Raw genomic sequence first — 13,268 nt, forward strand, 5'->3', positions numbered from 1 at the left:
GGAATTAATTCCAACTGTCTGTCATTGTTCTTTTATGAATTCACCATGGAGAAAACACAGACTGGTGGTCATGGTGAGAGTTGGTATAAGCCACTGTTAATCCCATTCCTGATGCAAAATCACCAGTCCATGCTTTTACAGATGAGCAAGAAAGTAATTCCTAACCCAATTTCAACTCTCAGTCCAACATCTGAGCCAATAAAACACTAAATCTACTTCTTATTTGCCTGTCTCCTCAACATTGCTGGGCTCCTCACAGGCTGTTTACGATACATTTTGGAGATTCTCTTTAAAACTAAAAAATTAAAATATTTATGTCATGATAAAGTTCCCTTAAATTCAAGTAATGATCCTAATCACCACACCTACCATGTGCAGCTGATTGAAAGTAGCATTCCTAGTGCCAGGTCAGGTCCTCAAGAGCTGAGCTGCTCAGTGGAGGTGTTGGTTTTACCTCTCCTGACTGCAGAGGGACAACTACAACCTGCACTTAAAGAGCTCAGGTGCATGTACTTAGGATGGGTGAATGTATCTTCCACTTAATTTACCAGAATTTCACATTTTATTTAAACTGAGTATGCTCCATGATGACTTTACATTAGTAGAAAGCAGCATGCCAACAGCTTCCAGCCTGCATCTCATGTACCAAACAAGTCTCCTGCATTTGGCTGCATGCATGGGAACTGGCTGCAGATAAAATTTAGGTGCCTGAATGTAGCTATCTAAAAATGCTCTATCTGTGCTCCCCCTTGCCTGCAACAGCTACCTGTAGAGTCAATGGAGCTTGAACTGATTTATTTCACCTGAAGTAAACAAGCAAGGATCAATTCAGCTGCCTCAAGACAGGGGTCTATCTAGTACAATAAGATGCTCCACAGTATTTATTCTGCAATCACACAGAGCTGGCAGGTCTAACACTGCCATGGAGGAAGAATTACATCCTTCTGGACCCACAGCTGGAGGCCATGCAGGACAGACATCTATGTTTAGGAGAATGAATGGTGTCTTTTGTATCTTCATTACAGCATCAGTGTAAATGATTTCCCCAATAGCATTAGCAGAACCTCAGCAGACCAGGGACCAGGGAGAGAACAAAACTACACTGAAACAACTCTGAATGCCCATTTGCACTCCCTAGAGGCTCAAAAGATAAAACTTACCAAGGCACAAATATCACCATGCTCAAATAAGAGGTCTGTGCATGCATCCCACCAGCAAGCCCCAAATAGGATCATGCTGAAAACAACACAATACAGATTATTGGGAGCAGAAGAGCACTCCCACCTCCTCACATAGCAGCAGTGAATTTACCTTTTATTAAAGCATACATTTTGACTCATTTTCTGACAATATCTAATATGTATCAATACTTATGTTAGCAAAAGTTATTGCAACTGTGGAAACCATGTTTAATTCTCCCTTAATATATGCAAGGCAAATTATCCAGTCTGATCAAAAGGTGTATCTCACTTCAGCTGGTCATGATGAGTTTTAGGTTAAACTCTTTATACATCCTCCCTATAGTGGCAACATAAATTAACCATATTAATCCCTAGAGTAATTTCTCATAAAATTAAGAAAAAAGTACATTTTACTGCTAAGTCTTTTCAGAAGACACTAAATAAAACTCCTTGTGGTTTTTTTTTATTATGTCAAATATTTACTTCATTATAAACATCATCCACTGGTTAGCACTCCACTTGAACGATCACCATGCTATGTCACTACACAGCATTTTCAATCAATTTTTTTATATATTCCTTGCATGTTCAGTGCAGGAGAAAAACTGACTTTAAAACAGAAGGAAGCAGAGGTAAATAGCCATCAGTTAAAAACAAAGGGAGAGTAGCAGAAGGTTTTTGACTGTTTAAGCTTCTAGAACTAAATTGAAATTTATAACCTTTCATATTTATTTCATGCATAAACTCTGTTAATTTAGTCTCATTACTATCATTAAACTTTGATTTGCTCATTGCTGGAATGGCAGAGTTAATGTGTCGTTTAAGAAGAAAGCCTTCACTTCCAGATGAAGGCTGAGTCCACATTTCTCATTTGATACTTATTACTATTATGCATGCATATGGAGGACTGAATGTGTGAAATTTGTCTGCAGTTAGTACTGAATATCAAATTTGTTTGATAAATCTATACACAAAAGTTTCTGTCTTTAGAAATGCCACATCACCCACTTTCCCAAATACAAAAAAAACCACATGGAAAATGTGACGTCAGTAACTCCTCCTACTAAAATATGAGCAAGCTACCTGAGATCTGCCCTCACTTGAGAAAAACACAATTAACTTCAATTTTACTGGCAACCAGCTCTGTTTTAAAGGATGACCCCACTCAGATACTCGAGAGGTACAGCAGTGCAGCCACTCAGTAGCTGCTGTCACCAGTTTAGAATTAAACTATGGACAGCAGAAGACATAAAGAATGCAATATGAAACCAAACCTAAAGCAAATATTAGTAGGAGTAAGGTATTTTTTTGAGATGACTGGGATACATGGCTTGGTAAGCATCTGAAGCAGAACTGGATGAGCATGTGGAGACAAAGACTCTCCAATAACCATAAGTAGTCTCCTTTTGTAAAATTCATTTGAAAGAAAGTGGGGTAATTTTTCTCTCATTGTGAGTGGGTATGTGACTGTTGGCTTACACTTAGAAAGCTGGAAAAATACCTTTCAGGTATAATAAGTTTCTGATTAAAAACTATTCAGTAACGGAATTTCTGCGTAAAACTCCTTCTTGTGGCATACAACATTAATAAAGTGCAACTGAACTTAATTTCTAAACACAGAAAAAAGATAAAAACTCTTAGATTAACAGCAGATTAAATAGCCTGCTTTGAAATGATAATTGGGCTAATTTTAATTGGAAAACATACACTTTTCAAGCAAATAAGGAATCACATGGTATGATTATGCCCATTTGTTTCTAATGGCCATACTGTAGAAAAGCAGTCTTAGGGTAGTACATACCTTTAGAAATAATGAGGTTTGAAAGTATTTTTGAAAGGAATGAGCCTGACATTAGATCTTTTTTTTCTAGGACAACCACCGTTTTAGGTTAAAACTAAAAGAACAAAACCAGTAATTTTTAATCTATCTGTAACTCAGCAGAGAATCTCCAGTTGTCACAACCACTTCAAATGGAGAACTGGGTCTGGCTGAAGAAGCCAGTGGTTTACACAGAAAAGAGGATGAAGGTTACTACTGAGGCACTTTAGGGACTAGTTTTCAAGGGCAGTTAGGTTTAATACTTTCACTGACAAAATATTAAATGCAAGGATGATATCAGAACATTGAGTCAGGCCTCACTGGCAACAAAAAGAAGGACCAGAAATCATAAGGAATAAATGTGGGACATCAGGAATGGAGGATCTGTTGGCCTCAGCTGAGAGGTCGTGCACGTCAGGACATAGACAAGGATTTCTGCTGCGTGCTGGGCTTCCACAACTGAAAACACAGAGGAAGCCAAGGACCAAGAGCTATTCAATTCTGCTGGTAACGAGATGCAGAAACACAATAGTACTGTCAACCCACATGTCATCAACAGAAATAGTTGTATCATCTGCAAAAAATCTCAGATGAAACCTCACCTGGAATTTAGTGGACAAAGAAAAAGTTAAAGGACAATTTAAAAAATAATTAAAAAACAAATCATGAAGATATACAGTAAAGGAGTAAGATCAGTTCTTTGGGGAGGGATATACACTTAGCACAGCAAAATGAAGGCTTCCTAAAAATACACTGGGAAGAAGCTGAAAGTTAAACACATTAGCTACTAAAAAAGTGTGGGCACAAAACTCTGGGTGCAAATTACCTATGAGTTCATTTTCGGGTTTAGATGAGAAATCTAATTTTTTTTTCTTCCTCTTTATCTCTCTGTTGTATCAACCAGAAGAAAGATGCTTGGGACCAGAAGTCATAAAACTTGTCTGTGTCCTTATAAAGATGAAATTCTTATTCAAGTGCTTAACTTCACAAGTTGAATCCTTTAGAGAATGACATATGACAACAACCCCAATCTTCCCCATCTTCTGAAACTTCCAGTAAAATGACAGTTTGCCACAGGAAGACTGGAAAGCAGTTCCCTGTAAGAAAGATTTTACCACATCACAAATTGATAAATTAGATGCCTTGTCATCCAAGTCTTAAATTCATGTTCCAAACAGGGGGTAGCAGCTAGGCCTGCCTTCCCACCATGGTGAAAACCTGTCTCTGCCTGAAGTCCATGGGTGATGAGAGGATTCTCAGCAATCTGACAGCTAAAAACGTGACCCACCTTCAAAAAAGAAGCATATGGCTTCCAGCACCCAATTCTGACAACATTTTGTCCTTATTCCAATTTTGTGCCAAATTCTCTAACTCTTCTACATTTTTGCCCAACATATTATTCACCTTGTGAAAGGATGCTAATCAGTATCGCTGTCAAAGTGCTTCTTTGGAAAGAAAATTTTTACCAGGAAAAGGAGACTGCTTAAAAAATCTTGTTCAGGAGATTATATTAATATGTGTTAGAACAAAAAAATAAGGAAAGAAAAAAAGATGGATTCAGAAGTATGCATTTTTTATAACGAGAAGTTTAAAATCCTACACGAAACAGTAAAAGTGACTTTATTTCTACACATTCACCCCAAACATTATTTATATTAGACTATAATTTCCCTGTCTCCATTAAGATTTGAAGATTTGAGTCTTCTTTTGTTGTGAAAAAAGAACACTCCCATTTTTTCCTAGTAAAACCCAGCTCTTTCATTTACCTCTTTTAAACTGGTGTCCGGAACATGAAATTCACAGCAGATATGGTGACACTGGGCTGACCAAGCTGAAGTCTAATTCAGCCTGAGACCACAGGGAAATTAATTCCCTCCAGATAACTGAAGCATAAAACCACAGCCCAACTTCTACAGCCAAGTGTATCTCCAGAATTTTTTTGATGAGAACTCACCATGGGAAAAGGTAAAGGTGTTAAACACTAGTGATGTATTTTTTCTTTCCAAGGCACTAATTTCTGTCTATGTAGTTATTGCTCTTCAGCAGAAGGACTATAACCAACCACTCATTCTCTGTAGCTCTCACTTGTGTAATTCTATTTGATGTAAAGTGGAACTAAGAATTGGCAAAATCTCCAGATTTAACTAAACAATAATTTCACACTGCCAGTATTTGGCAAAACTGAATACCACTAGAAGTAGGCACTGGAATCAGTCACTGAAAGAGTATGAAAAAGGGGTGTAATCAAAGCCTACATCCAGAAAGCTGTGCAAGATTAAACAAAAGATAAAAAGATGTAGTAAACTGCTAATGCTTGAGAGTGGCTGGGGCTCTTTCATGATGAGAACTTGTCTCAAGTATTTTGTGCAGTGCACTACAGGCAGCTGAAAGCATCCTTGAGCAGATGACTCTGGCCTCCACCACATCAGATGAGCCAAACACAACCCTGAGTCTGAAGCAAAGGGTGAAACTTTATGCAGACTTTCACAGATACCACAGGGAAGTTCCCAAGAGTGAACAAAGATTTCCAGGATTCCTTCACCCTGATCCCTCCAGGAGGTGAAGACATCAGGTGTCTTGGCTTCTCATCCTCCCTGAACTTCACTGGTAGTGCAGCATCTCCCTCTGTCTCGTTCAGAGGTTTGGTCCTCTGGCAACCAGTGAGTAGGTGTCTGATACATTTATATCAAACTTTATGGCAAGGATTGCACTTTGTTAATACTGCCAGACATATATGATAGCTGTCTAGCTGCTGAGTTATTTTAACACTTGGAGAACTGGCTCTGAAACAGTCAGGTAGCAAACTGCTAATGAAAAAGAAAAGCTAATGAGTCAATTCAAGCATGCTACACTTTCTGTCTTAATGTTTCTTGGTATGCCTGGAAAGGAAGAAAACATTTTTCTACTGACCAAATTGATTTTTACAACACTCAAATGCTTTCTTGTAATTTATAAACTGACCTGACTCACATCTGTCCCCTGAGGCTCACCCTCAACCCCAGGGAGAGAACTGTAGGCATAGTCTTTTGCAAGAAATCAGTGGTTCATTCCTCCTACCCACCTTCAGTTTTCCTCTGTGGAAAACTGAAGTCGTGCTGACTGCCTACACTTTTTCATGGACCTTTATTCACTCAGAAGGGGTGAAGTTCCTGAAGAATATAATTCTTTAATATTTAGTAGAAGTAAAGGCTTAGAAGACTTGTATACACTGTATGTGACAGAAATCAAACAATTTTTAAGGCAGAATTTGCTTCTCACTCAAGAAAGTGGCAATTGCTTCCAGATAGCACTATTTGCTGCTCATCTGCTTTGCCACAATCTTGTTTTCCAAAAAACTGCATGATCCGAGTGAAGACTTGATTTTAAAAAAACTAGAAAAGGAGGCCAAAGCAGAATGCAGAGAGTACAGGAGCACCACCTAATCAAGGAAATGAACTAGCTTTTTTTTTCATATTAAAGAGTTATTAGTCAATTGACAGTTCATTCTGTTGCAATGACTGGACGTATATACATCAGATGGAGAAATCTGAAGACTAAGGTAATTCAGACCAGAAGGAAGCCTGAGAAGGAAGAATTTGAATATCCTGCTAAGAAAATGGCTCCCAAACAAGTTAATGATGGTACAAGGGGAAAATTACAACATTACTATTTTTACCTATTTTTTTTCACTTTTTACACAGAGGCTGGCACTGGTTTAGTAATAGTTCAAATTCGGGTGGGGTGACCCTTCATAAAACTAGACAAAAAGCCTAGAAAGCCTTCAAAAAGCTATTCTGAAGTTGTACTCTGAAGTTGTGAAAAAGAACATGTTGCAGCTGGTGCAGGTGATAATCTTTTCATCCAGGCCACCATCCTCTTCTTGCTTGCTTTCCTCCTACATGAATACATATAAATCACTGTTAATTTTAAAAAGACACATCCTTGAATATATTCCCTCTGCAGATTCTTCACTACCTCATAATTTCCACCTGTGAATCACAAAGAGACAGGAAAAAAGATTCTTACCCAAAGAAACAGATAGGAAGCTTTACGTGGCTGTGATGATTTTGAAAGACACCAGTCCCTAACCACAGTTGTTGATAATTACAGTATGTTTGCTAAAAGGTAATTACAACTTGATTGTAAGTTTAGATTTTGTAATATCACAAATAAACACAAAAGATGTATCTATGTATTGTAATTGGCTGATAATACAAATACTTATTAAATATAAACACATATGCTTTTGTAGATTTGTTAGAAAGATTCGTTAATTGCTTAATGAAAGATGTCTTTCAGATACTAATTCCTTCATTTAGCTCGACAGATTAAATTTTATATGAGGAGATATTAGCATGCATGCAATGAAGTGACAAGGACAACTAAAAAGCTTAAAATGTTAATGGATGAAGTGCAGCTTTCTCAGTTACTCTAAACTAAAAGCTATAATCTTCATTACATGCACTAAAGATCATCTTTTCCCCTGCTTTCTGCAGGGATAAGACAGCTATATTTAACACAGAAACGAACACCACAATATGTTTCGATTCAGCTGCTATATTTTCATCATCATAAATAAATTATGAAAACTTTAAATGGTGCATGAATGATTCTGCATAGAAAACAACAAAAATGCAATTAATTTTTATAGAAGAGACAATTAATAGTTGACATCCAAGCAATCCAGTCGCTCCTATATTTCACAGCAGTAGCTTTAGGCAATTATATTCTTGATAAAGTCTCTTTGCTGAAAAAAAAAAACAAACCCACAAAAAACAAACCCAAAACAGTTGCCTTTAATTGGGAAGGCACTACAGGGTTAACATCAACCATTGCTGCAAAAAGCAAATTACTAGCAATACCAACAGTCCAGAGCCTTCCCTTTTTGCTGTAGACTGGAGTTCAATCTGGCATCATCTTTTCTCTCTCCCCAGTAGGGTGCGGGGAGCTCTCTAGCTTCCATGTGCTTTCCTACTGTGGTATGTATTGGCCAGCATACAGCTGCTCCAAACAACTATTTGCATCTACAATGTGGTCATCCCACCACCTTCTTTTCAGATCAATATGATCGGGACAAACAATAGTTTGATTTTGATTGCTCTATAGTACGCTTGGGTAGAGCCTCTGAATGCAAGCGAATCGCTCAGAAACAATGGGCTGGTTCATCATCCAAAGCGTCCCCTTTTCAAACAGCTGCCTCTGCCACACTCACCCTGACAAACGTCCAGAAAAACAGATGGTTTCAGCATTCATGGGCAGTTTAGTGAAAGCCCCAGAGTCAACTATTCAAGACATTTTATCATCTAGCTGATAATGGAGCATTGCTTGGAGAGAAAAATTAAAAATACATTTAAAAACTCTATTAATTCGCACCCATGTACAGATCCCCTCGCACACAAGCAAAGCAACTTCCCCTGCGACACTGTGAAGTGCAAGCACTAAAGGAAGCTTCACTCTTAATCTCTTCTGTGGCGTAGCAGCATCACTATGAAAAATGACAATCAGCAGGTAATTCCACAGACCACTTATACTACAATACCCACAAACAAAAGCAATGAATTACTAATTGAATGAGAGGTTTAACTTTGAGCTGCCTGGGGTTTGATGTGGATTAAACCAGGTGCTGCTTTTTTTTTTTTAATCTCCTTTTTGTGTGTGTGTGTGTGTGTGTGTGTGTGTGTTTTCTTTTGGGGTTTTTTTGTGTTCATTTTTTGGTGTTCTTTTTGGGTTTGGTTGGTTGGTTGGTTTTGGTTTTGTGTTTGCATGTGTGTAGCTGAGAGAGATATTCTCTTGGGCTTTCTTTTCAGGTGATCATGAATGCTCTTGAGGCATTGCATTAGGAAAGGTGGAAGATGAGTCGTGATACAGACTCTGACGGAACATATGGAGGATCAAATCATTTCCATGTTAAGTCATAGGTAGTAACAGCCTCCAAGGCAGAGAAGCTGCCATTCCCTGTACAACAAACCCAAGGGTCTCTGCTGCCCAGAAGACAGCTGTGCCATAACTTGGTCTGGAAGGAGATAAAGAATACGCTGAAACACAGCCATGACCACGGCTCCACAGCCCCCCCCAGCCACAAAGCCAGACCTGGGGATAACAAATGCTCTGGAGTGTTTGGACTTTGCTGCCCTTCACAGAGTGCAAAACTAATTTCACTTCCTCCACAAATCCCTACAGCTTTGGGGAAGCTTTAGTGACCTCAGTCTATACTGGAAGGTCTAACTCTTCTTGAGGCAACAAAGGCAGATTTGGCTTATTGGAAAAAAAAGGAGTTATATTTATTATTCCCCACTTAGCAGCTTGCAATGATTCATTATCTCCTGATCCATTAATATTTTGTCAGTGATCATATGAACTTTCACAGCAAAGATAAATGCCATCCCTGGCACTGCATTAGTCCACTGAGCTGAGCTGAGCTGCTTCACAGCTAATCTGGATGTGCTTGCTTGTGCTCTACCTTTTAGCAGAGCCCACTGGACTAAATCTTGCAAATAGTAGGAACTTTTTAGTAGGTAGATCTCAGTTTGTGTCATTCTGCTCTAAAGAAAAGAAAAGGAATAGAAACAGAAAGCAAAAGCTAGCAGCAATGTTGCCAGCACATCAATAGCTATATGGTGCAATTCAGCAGAAGTATTTTGGAACTAAAAAATAGCGTAACAAAAAAGAAAGAAAAATATGATGAAATACTGTAAATGAGGCCTTCCTTCTTTCTCTAAAATTTTTTTACTTTCTAAAATCATTGTTCTCACTCCACTGTATTCAGGAAAAAAAAATATTCTGGATCCAATCAGAAATCCCCAGTGAAGAAAACTTTACAGAAGGAAATTGCAGAGTGTTGAAAGATGGCTCCAACCTGTCAAAATGATGATACTTAAATTCCTGTTGTCACTCTCATAATAATAGTGTATCACGTTTCTCTACATTACTAATTATGTCAGTTTTGAACACTGGCTTCTCTCTTTTGCCAATAAACTCATCTTCCTTACAGCCATGCTTGCACAGGGAGACCCTCTGAAACGACTCCAATTATCTGCTTCCTCTTTCAGATCTTTTCCAATGCCTCTGCTATAACATCTCGAAAGATGCCTCTGCTATGACATCAACTAATACTGACTGAGATGAGTAAGTCACTCAGCCAATATTACAGTTAGGACTGCAAAAATGTAGGTCTCAGAGACCTCAAGAGACTGTCTCAACCCTCCTGCTGCACAAAAGGGGTCAGGGAAATAAATATTCTAGGCAAACTTAAGTCCTTCAACCTTTCCTTTTAAATCATGCTTTTAAAATTCTTCATTTCCTCATGATTTCTTTTGGAAACTCTCCAATTTATCTACATCTTTCTTTATATGCAGTCCCCAAAACTGGATTCAATACTCCAGCTGAGGCCTCACCAGCACCATATGGTGCAAAATAATTACTTCCCATGTCTTACACATGACACTCCTGTTAAAGAATCCCGAAAAAAGAGGTGCTTTATTTGCAATAGCATGTCCTTTGCAACTTATATTTCATTTGTGATCTCCTAAAACCCCAGACATTTTTCTGCCTTCCAATTACTTGCGTATTTTGTCTTTGTGCATTTACTGTATCTTTTCCAAGGGCAGTATTTTGCACTTCTTTACCGAATTTTACCTGGTTGATTTTTACCATGGCTTCTTAGTTTACATAGAGCCTTCTGAACCAATTCATTCCTCCAAAGTGTATTTTCTCCTTAATGTTTTGATTTATGGATTAGAAAAGCAAACTTTCCCTGGAAGAGACCAGCAAGTGAGGCTGCACAAGCCTCCCCTGCAACTGGAACGATCACCAATGGTAACTTCTCTTCAAGAACACTTTTCAATTGCTTTGCAGCCACTTATGGCATTTTCATCTAGGCCATATTTTTCAAGCTTGCTCATAAGAATGTCATATTGGACAGTGTCAAAAGCCTCACTTGAGTCAAGACACATCACATCTCCTGCTCCTCCGTTATCCACTAGGCCAGTTACCCTGTCAAAGAAGGAAACGAGATTGGTTTGACACAATTTGTTCTTGACAAATTCATACTGGCTGATTTCTATCACCTGATTATTGCCTAGGTGCTTATGAGCTGTTGTAACATCTCTCTGGGGGATCAAAACAGTGCCAAACTGGACTTGGCAACTGGAAAAAGTAGTCCTAGGACTGGCTTTCTTCAGCCCTGCCAGGCTGCTTCTGTTTGTATTAAACATAGCTTATGCTTTAGGATCAAACCAACAAATCCTGGCCACCTTCTGTAGTGAGACTATCTTGCAGTTAACCACTCTACCTGCACCCCCACTACAGTGCAAAAACTATTCAGAAACATTTGAGATAATTCCTGTCCCAGAATCTCAGGGCAAAATTTTTACTCTAATAAGGCCAAGACTTTAATCCTTCATCTTGGTATGAATTACCACAGACTTCAGCTCTTCGATGTTCAGAGCTCGCTCTACATCTAATGACCTGTCTTGCCAGTATGCAGACACATACTTGAGTTTCCTAGAACATTTAAAATGTGAACCACTCATTTACATTAGTGTGAGTCTCCACACAACTTGTAACAGCCTTTGAACCAGGCTTAAGGACACAAAATTTATCATCTTTGCTTGTTTTCATAGCCTCTTTCCCAGAAAGGTCCTGACCTTGTATGATTTAAGAGTCATAAATCCCGTCTCAGTGTACAGAATGAGAAGAAGTTGAGAAATCAGATTTTCAGTCAGAACAACAACAACAACAAAAAAAGCCAAACCAAAAAACAAAACAAAACAAAACAAAAAAGGCAGCAATCTGGGAGCATTCTGTTGCCAAAAAAAAAAAAAGCCCTTTCCTTCTCTGTTTTGCTTCCAGTTTAATGTTTCCCTGGTCAGTCTTCATGGTTCTTTTTATTTTGCAAAGGCTCAATGAGCTTTTCCTCAGACACAAGTTTTTACGCAAGAGACAAACAAGAGATTCTTTTCTGCCTCCTTTCTACCACTTCTCCTCAGGCTTCCCCTTACTTATTTTTTCTTTTTACCCCTCTCAGTATCCAATACAGTCATCCTCCCTCACTGGCTCATTTCTCACTCTCTATCATGCACTTCATTCTGTCTCATAGCATAGGAACTACTTCTTAGTTGCCTTCCAAGTCTTCTTAACCACAGAGGCTTTTATACAGGTACCGAATGAAGGGCGGAACATCATCTTACAGTCACATCTGGGTTACCTCAATTCAGCTTCCCATACTGTTGTTTCCATTCATGTCTCCTACAACACATCTCACCCTTCACATCAGGGAGGTTACAGAGCATCAAAGAGAAAGAGCACAAGGAGGGTGATGGAAATAGCCAGTTCAGCACCTCTGAAGACAAATGAGGGTAGGTGGAGAAGACGAAGCACAAGAACTCAAAGCACGTAACGCAGCTTCAGCAGAAAGAAACAGTCCTGAAGGACATCTCCAGCTTGACTGGGGTCACGGCTGCTTCTCAGCTTTATTTAGATGAGTGGTTTTGCAACTCTAGGTGGTCAACATACTGTTTCTAAGGGGGCTATGGTAGGCAGCAAGTGGATGCTACATGACAGCATAAATGCACTGGGGTCATAAGTGTTAAAAAAAAACAACAAATAAGCTAAAACAGCAGTTCTGATTTTTTTTAAGGTCCCACTGAAGACATTCAGTAAGATCTTGTTTTAATCTTCTGATTAAAATCTTTGACCTACTATTGAACAGGCCATTCCAGTTCATCTCTGTTTCCTCTTATGGTTATCTGTCTTGTTTTCAAGAGGCAGTTTCTTGAAGGAGAAATTATTTCCAACTTTTACCATGCTTAGCACTAAGGTAATAACAAATAGGTCTGCATTTATAAGGAATGCTAATAACATAAGACTATCTCTGTTCACTTTATGAAAATAGAATTTGTGTGAAAAATTCACATAAGAATTTGTGCTTATAAGTATAATTTTTTTTAAAGTGTATTTCATTGTTCCTCTGCATAAATGGATTTTCCTCTGCTTTTGTGACAGACTTGCAGCCCAACCCAGGAGACAGACGGTATTAAAGAGGAAAATGTAACAGAATTACAGAAACTGGCATGATAACATAGGAATAGAAACATTTCCTGAAACCACCAGGTCTTTTTTTAATGAAATGACTAAGTTTCAAGTTGATGTTGTCAGAGCAAGTAATCTTGAAATTTACACTACAGCAGTTTCACTACCTCAAGTCAAAGGCAGAGATTTTAAAAGAAAAAGTCCTTTTTGAAAGCTTATGCATTAAAACTCTGAAAGTTATTTGTTGGCTTGATGAACAT

General features: G+C 38.5%; 1 protein-coding gene across 1 annotated transcript in view; it reads right to left on the minus strand.

The window, feature by feature from the left end:
- Positions 1–13,268, minus strand: part of LOC103527051 (cytochrome P450 7B1) — a 122,741-nt gene that overhangs the window by 77,054 nt on the left and 32,419 nt on the right. The window lies entirely within an intron of this gene.

This window comes from Calypte anna, chromosome 2, assembly GCF_003957555.1.
Source record: "Calypte anna isolate BGI_N300 chromosome 2, bCalAnn1_v1.p, whole genome shotgun sequence".
NCBI lineage: Eukaryota > Metazoa > Chordata > Aves > Apodiformes > Trochilidae > Calypte > Calypte anna.